The sequence below is a fragment of the Gekko japonicus genome, unplaced genomic scaffold (assembly GCF_001447785.1).
Source record: "Gekko japonicus isolate JY-2015 unplaced genomic scaffold, Gekko_japonicus_V1.1 scaffold1385, whole genome shotgun sequence".
Classification (NCBI taxonomy): domain Eukaryota; kingdom Metazoa; phylum Chordata; class Lepidosauria; order Squamata; family Gekkonidae; genus Gekko; species Gekko japonicus.
Genome location: NW_015177055.1, coordinates 330,653 through 338,198, shown reverse-complemented (window position 1 = coordinate 338,198; position 7,546 = coordinate 330,653).

Sequence of the window (7,546 nt, the reverse complement as noted above, 5' to 3'; positions counted from 1 at the left end):
GAGGCGACTCTACACATGGACATCACCAGATGGGCAACACCGAAATCAGATTGACTATATAATTTGCAGTCAAAGATGGAGAAGCTCTATCCAGTCAGTAAAAACAAGACCTGGAGCTGACTGTGGTTCAGATCATGAGCTACTCATTGCAAAATTCAGACTTAAACTGAAGAAAATCGGGAAAACCACGAGGCCATTCAGGTTTGACCTAGATCGCATCCCTGATGAATATACAGTAGAGGTGAAGAATAGATTCAAGGGTCTGGATTTGATAGATAGAGTGCCTGAAGAACTATGGACGGAGGTTCGTGACATTGTACAGGAGGCAGCAATCACCACCATCCCAAAGAAAAAGAAATGCAAGAAAGCAAAGTGGCTTTCTGATGAGGCTTTACAAATAGCAGAGGAAAGAAGGAAAGCGAAAGGCAAAGGCGAAAAGGAAAGATTTACCCAACTGAACGCAGATTTCCAGAGAACAGCAAGGAGAGATAAGGAGGCCTTCCTGAATGAACAGTGCAAAGTAATAGAAGAAAACAATAGAATGGGAAGGACTAGAGATCTCTTCAAGAAAATTGGAGAAATCAAGGGAGCGTTCCATGCAAAGCTGGCCATGATAAAGGACAAAAACGGTAGGGACCTAACAGAAGCAGAAGAGATTAGGAAAAGATGGCAAGAATACACAGAAGAACTATACAAGAAAGACCTCGATGTCCTTGACAACCACGACGGTATAATCACTGACCTCGAGCCAGACATCCTGGAATGTGAAGTTAAATGGGCCTTAGAAAGCATTACTAACAACAAAGCTAGTGGAGGTGATGGTATCCCAGCTGAGCTATTCAAAGTCTTAGAAGAGGATGCTGTTAAAGTTCTGCACTCCATTTGCCAGCAAATTTGGAAAACGCAACAGTGGCCACAGGATTGGAAAAGATCAGTATACATTCCAATCCCAAAGAAGGGCAATGCCAAGGAATGTTCAAACTATCGCACAATTGCACTCATATCACACGCTAGCAAGGTCATGCTCAAGATCCTACAAGCTAGGCTTCAACAGTACGTGGATAGAGAACTACCAGAAGTACAAGCTGGGTTTCGAAGAGGTAGAGGAACGAGAGATCATATTGCCAACATTCGCTGGATTATGGAGAAAGCAAGAGAGTACCAGAAAAATATCTACTTCTGCTTCATTGACTATGCTAAAGCCTTTGACTGTGTGGATCACAACAAACTATGGCAGGTCCTTAAAGAGATGGGAGTACCAGACCACCTCACATGTCTCTTGAGAAACCTGTATAAGGGCCAAGAAGCGACAGTTAGAACCGGATACGGAACAACTGATTGGTTCAGCATAGGAAAAGGAGTACGACAAGGATGTATACTGTCACCTTGCTTATTTAATATATATGCAGAGTACATCATGCGAAATGCTGGCCTGGATGAATCACAAGCGGGAATTAAGATTGCTGGGGAAAAGATCAACAACCTCAGATATGCAGATGATACCACTCTAATGGCTGAAAGTGAAAAGGATCTAAAGAGCCTCTTGCTCAGAGTAAAAGAGGAGAGCGCAAAAGTGGGCTTGAAGCTCAACATCAAAAAAACTAAGATCATGGCATCCGGCCCCATCACTCCTTGGCAAATAGAAGGGGAAGTCGTGGAAGTAGTGACAGACTTCACGTTCCTGGGATCCCAGATCACCGCAGACTGTGACTGCAGCCATGAAATTAAAAGACGCCTGCTCCTTGGGAGGAAAGCGATGGCGAACCTAAACAGCATGATAAAAAGTAGAGACATCACCCTGCCAACAAAAGTCCGCATGGTCAAAGCAATGGTATTCCCAGTAGTCATGTATGGCTGCGAGAGCTGGACTATAAGGAAGGCCGAGCGCCGAAGAATAGATTCTTTTGAACTATGGTGCTGGAGAAGACTCTTGAGAGTCCCTTGGACTGCAAGAAGAACAAATCAGTCAATCCTCAAAGAAATCAACCCTGACTGTTCCCTGGAAGGCCAGATAATGAAACTGAAGCTCAAATACTTTGGCCACCAAATGAGAAGGGAGCACTCACTGGAGAAGACCCTGATGCTGGGAAAGATTGAAGGTCAAAGAAGACGGGGACGGCAAAGGATGAGATGGTTAGACAGTGTCATAAGGGAGCACTCACTGCAGAAGACCCTGATGCTGGGAAAGATTGAAGGTCAAAGAAGACGGGGACGGCTGTCAGCGAGCTGACATTTCCTTGGGACAAGTCTCGTCCCTTTCTCATCCCTGCCCCTCCCTCACTCCTGTAGTTGTTATTCTTTTCATGTTAGGCATCTGTAACTGCCAAGGTTCTCCAGCTGGTGTGATGGGGTGTTGTGTCTTTACGCTCTGGCTTGTTTAGGTTTCCCGTGTGAACTCAACTTGTGTTTATGGAACTGGCCGTTGCTGTTCTCAGGCCGCTTCGCGCCTTTTCTAATCTGTAACCTAATGAGGGAAATGAGCTCATTGGTTTAAACCTTGTTTGAAGTTCCTTTAATACACCTTCCCTGGGTATTGTAGTTATTCCTAACAATCTCTGTATGTTCATGATCAACCATGCTTTGGAAATAAATCTTGCTCCTTTTTGAACGTGGATCTATTCTCCTGATTTGGGATCTAACATTTTCAACAGATGCCCTGAACTATATAACCTTCGGGCATTCATGTGGGCACTCCGCACCCGGTTCGAGGATGTCAATTTGAGGATGAGATGGTTGGACAGTGTCATCGATACAACGAACATGAAACTGAGCAAACTTCAGAGGACAGCGGAAGACAGGAGGGCCTGGCGGGATCTAGTCCATGGGGTCGCGAAGAGTCGGACTCGACTGTGCGACTGAACAACAACAAATACATATACAAAAAAATATCTCCCCCAAAATAAGATTTCTGGCATGGTTATTTGTGGGGCGGGGAGAGTTATACTTGCCTTTTCCAGGACTAAGCAAGGGAAGAGGATAGCCCTATGGCTCAGGATCTGTGGAGAACTATAAGCTGTTAAGCTAGGGAACCAGTTTAGTCAGCTAGCTGACTGTGTTACTATAGCTCTGTTTTTTATGATCCACTGCAAGTAAATTGCATATACCTTCCCTTCTTACTTGGTTTTCCCCAAATAAAGTTAAAACTTTTTCTGTTAAAAGAGCCTGTGTTTTTTAAATAATTTTTTTAAATTTCAGTTTACAGACATACAAACATAAAATCTAAACTATATTCAATTATTTATATTCATTTTGCTCTAATGTTTCGGCAGCCATCTGATACTGATATTAGACATTGTTCTTAAATATTAATTTATATTTATTGTTTTAAATGTTTTTATGGTTATAGTTACTGCTTGTCCCTGCGCAAACCCAATGCTGGGTTTGCGTGCAGGAGGTGCTGTTGCTACACACGGCCTCAAGCGAGGGGAGGGGGAGCCGGCTTGTTAACCTTGCCCCTGCTTACATGTCAGTGCGTCATTGCCCCTTCGTGTCGAGCATCCCATGATGGGTACCTGTTAGGGTTCTAAAATGGGAGACGTCAGCCACAGGGGTCATTTCGTAGAAAAAGAGGTGCAGGAGCTCATTAGCATAACTCATTTGCATATGCCACACCCCCTGAAATCACCGGAAGTGTGTCAGAAGGCAACACCCACCGCTCAGGCTCCACTGGACTGTTTTGGATTGCTAGTTATTGGCGGGGGGGGGGGAAGGAATGTGCAGATTTGTCCTCGCAGAGGAGGGAGAACTTATACCTGAATAAAACTTGGTCTTAAAGGTGCCACTGGACTGTTTTGGACCAGGGGGCTGGGTGGGGGGCTCTGCAACTTACCTGGCTGCTTCTTGCTCTGACTGAGGGCTGCTGGGAGCAGGGGGTGGGACTTGTTGCATGTGCCCGCCCCGTGGGCTCTTTATTGCCAGAGCTCTGCTCTTGTGCGCTCCTGCAGAAAATGACCCCTGCTCAGCCACAAGGTACAGACTTTGCTCTCCTTATTGAGTGTCAGTGCCAAGTGCTTGCCTTGTAGTGCCAAGTGCCCTGTATGTGTGTCTCCCACCACCAACGTGCCTCATTGCTCACTCTAAGTCTGCACAGCAGGGAGCTCCCAAAATACATTGTCAGAAGCTTTCTCTGCATCTAGGAACATAAATGCCATTTTTTTCTCCTAGAGTACTCAATTGCATTCAATAAATATCTAATATTATCTTTCATATATCTTCTTGGAACAAATCCCATTTGATTTTCATAAATCTGGATGCACACAAAAGCTTATACCCAGAATTAAACTTTGTTGGTCTTAAAGGTACCACTGGGACTCAAACTTTTTTCTAGAAGAATTGATGTAATTCTTGCCAAGTGTCTTCTGAACAACTGTGGATTCCCTTAGCTTAGTGAACATTTTTGTTTGTGTGTACACACACACAGAGCACTATAATGTTTGTATTTGAATGGATGAAAGGTTGATATATCTATCAGATAAGCAAACTGGGCATGTCCTTTATCGTAGCCTTTTCTTCTTGTTAAGAGGAGATTTATGTGTGCTGTTTTCTCAGTTAATCCTGTTACTCCAGTGGATTAATTTGATAGTCTTTGCTGTGTTCATGAAATTCATGAGAAACACTCAAGCGTAACCTAACAGCACTGTACATCATTCTAACAACAAGTATGCTATATCTTCTCAGTGGCTTGTTTTTGTTTTGTTTTATATGAAGTATGGCTTCTAATGAAATCTAATTAAATGCCTGACAACTTTTACTACCTTAGTTGAGGACAACAAACAAATAAATAAATTGATGGATGGGTGGATGGCATTATATCAAGATACTTTGTAAATAGCCCCTTTTAAAAATTTCTGTGTGCCCATTCACATATACCTATGTTATCTGTAAGGCTGTGGTTCTTCTAACACTTCAGAAACTTTGGCTGCATCCACATGATGAGGAGTTTCTGTTTTGCATTCATTGCCACTCTGAGACTAGTGCGGAGGCATTCTCACCAGCAATGGAATTTCTATGTGAGAATGCAGAGAAATGCCCTCTATGCCAGAATTTGCTGCAAGATTTGAATTATTGTGATAGCTCCCTGTCCATGTACAGGAATTTAGCTGTAGACTAGTAGCTGGCAGAGAAGAGGGGACTGAAGAAAGGAACCACAGAGCACTTATGCTCATAGTTATGCCTGTGGCACTGGCTGAAGCAAGAGACAAAGGCTTACTACCTTACACCCTTCCAGTAGGTCACACCTAGAGCCATAAAGCTGGGAAGACTGTAGTTATAGAGGGGAAACTCTTATTTTGGGACAGGAACGGATGGTAAGGTCATCCATGGGAAGAAAGGAAAAGATGGTTATTTAAATTCAGAACACAAGGAAAACACTATTTTTTTCTTGCATCCTGATCTTTTGAGCACAAGATGGACTAAGCTTTTATCTAGGGGCTCCATCTTGACCATGCAGCATGGACAATGGACAGAAGCCCCAAGCATGAGAATGGGGATAGTGATGAACTTTAAACTACTGAAACTTCAAGTAAAGCTAGCCTGTCCTAAATTGAACATCATTTAGGAAGTATCTGTTGTATGGAGACTGCATGTTATCAGAGGTCATTTCGGGGGGGAACGCGGGGGAACACAGTTCCCCCGGGTGAGGTACGGGGGCGGGGCACATGATGAAGCCCCGCCCCCTGCTTCCGGCTGCCCCGCTTCTCTCTGCCTGCCTGGGGCCAGGGAGGGCGTTTGCGGGGCTTCCTTGCACTCCTGCCGGCCTTGCAGGTGGAGCTGCAAGGCCACCGGTGGCGGCCGGGACCGTTGGGGGCGGGGTGTGTGGCCTTATGACACACTTCCGATGATGTCAGGGGGTGTGGCCTTATGACACACTTCCGGTGATGTCAGGGGGTGTGGCATATGCTAATGAGTTCCCCTAGCTCTTTTTCTACGAAACGACCCCTGCATGTTATCACCTTTTTTAATTCCTTTGCTTGGCCCAAAAACTTGAACTGGACATGTGTATTCTTTTTTTCAGTTTATTAAACTTTCTTCCCCTATTTTGAATACTTTAAGTCTGGCCTCTGGAACAACACTACACCTATTTGATCTTACTATCTGAAGTGTGGTAATGTGGAGGGGCAGTGGAACTTGATAGTCTGAATGTGCAAAGTTGTGGTAGATCACCCTTGCACTAACTTGTGGAGTGGAGCTACTAGGTGGATTCTCTAAATAGTAATGCAGGTACAGAGTGCTAGACATATAACTCTGTTTAGCTAGAGATACTGTCAGTATTGTTGGTGGCAGCAGCTACCCCGGTTTTCTTTGGCACTCTTGGGGAGTGAAGGGAAGTCCTTTGTGAGTCCACTCCTTTGCAGAGAGTCTTTTTGCACTTTCCTCTGTTAGCTGCCATACCCTCTTTCTTGTTGTAAAAATAGTCAAAAGTATTTAAATTACTCAGAGTATCAATGGATCTTGCTCTATTGGAAAGAAGAGATTTCTTTGCTTTTAAAAACCTTTATTTCTAAGGGTAAAAGGTATACAGGGAACCTACAAAATAACAGAACATCTAACAGCTACATTTTTTACTGCTTACTTCTCAAAACATAGTCACACACTAACACACAGATAATGGAGAATCTGTCCTTCTTCTCGACCCCTAGAAAGGAAGTCACCTGAAAACAAACAACCAATCTGTATCACAATAGAAGCTACTTTTCCCGGGCTAATTCCCCATTGGCTCAGTGCCAGGTATCCCTTCCAGGTCAGTCTAAACAATAGCAATACTAGGTAAACAAGTTAACCCTATAATGACTGGATTGTCAGACCTTGTAAACACGTACATTTCCAACATTTCTTACCCATCATGCCTCTGGGGAGCGTTTTTTTTTTTACAAAAAATCAGCAAGTGATATAACATTATAGCTCTACAGTGACTACTTAAAAAAAATAATAAAGTACATTAGAAGTCCTCCAGTATCGTGCAATGGAGAAAATGTTGTGTGCTAGGGATGCATTGGGGTGCAGCAGTCAAAATACTGACATTTGTGTCTTATCTTTGTTGGCTAAATTTTAACATTACATTGTACATATAAAATTCTGACATGGAGAGGCCATAGCTAATTTCCATGAGGGTAAGCACCATCACTCAGTGGGAGAGCACATGCTTTTAATGTTACCAGGTCTGCAAGAATTCCCATAGACATACAAGGATCCACTTGAGATGTATGAGGCCTTTTGTGTTCTCATATCCAGTATCTGAGAATCCTGGCTGCTTTCTTGCCAACAGCACAACTAATGCTGTGCCCAGGGGTCATTTCCTGCAGGAGCACACAGGAGCGGAGCTCCGGCAGTAAAGAGCCCAGGGGGCGGGCACATGCAACAAGCCCCGCCCCCTGCTCCCAGCAGCCCTCAGTCAGAGCAAGAAGCAGCCAGGTAAGCTGCAGAGCTGTCCCCCAGTCCAAAACAGTCAAGTGGCACCTTTAAGACCAAGTCTTATTCAGGTACAAGCTCTCCCTCCTCTGCCAGGACAGATCTGCACGTTCCCCCCCCCCCAATAGCTAGGAATCTA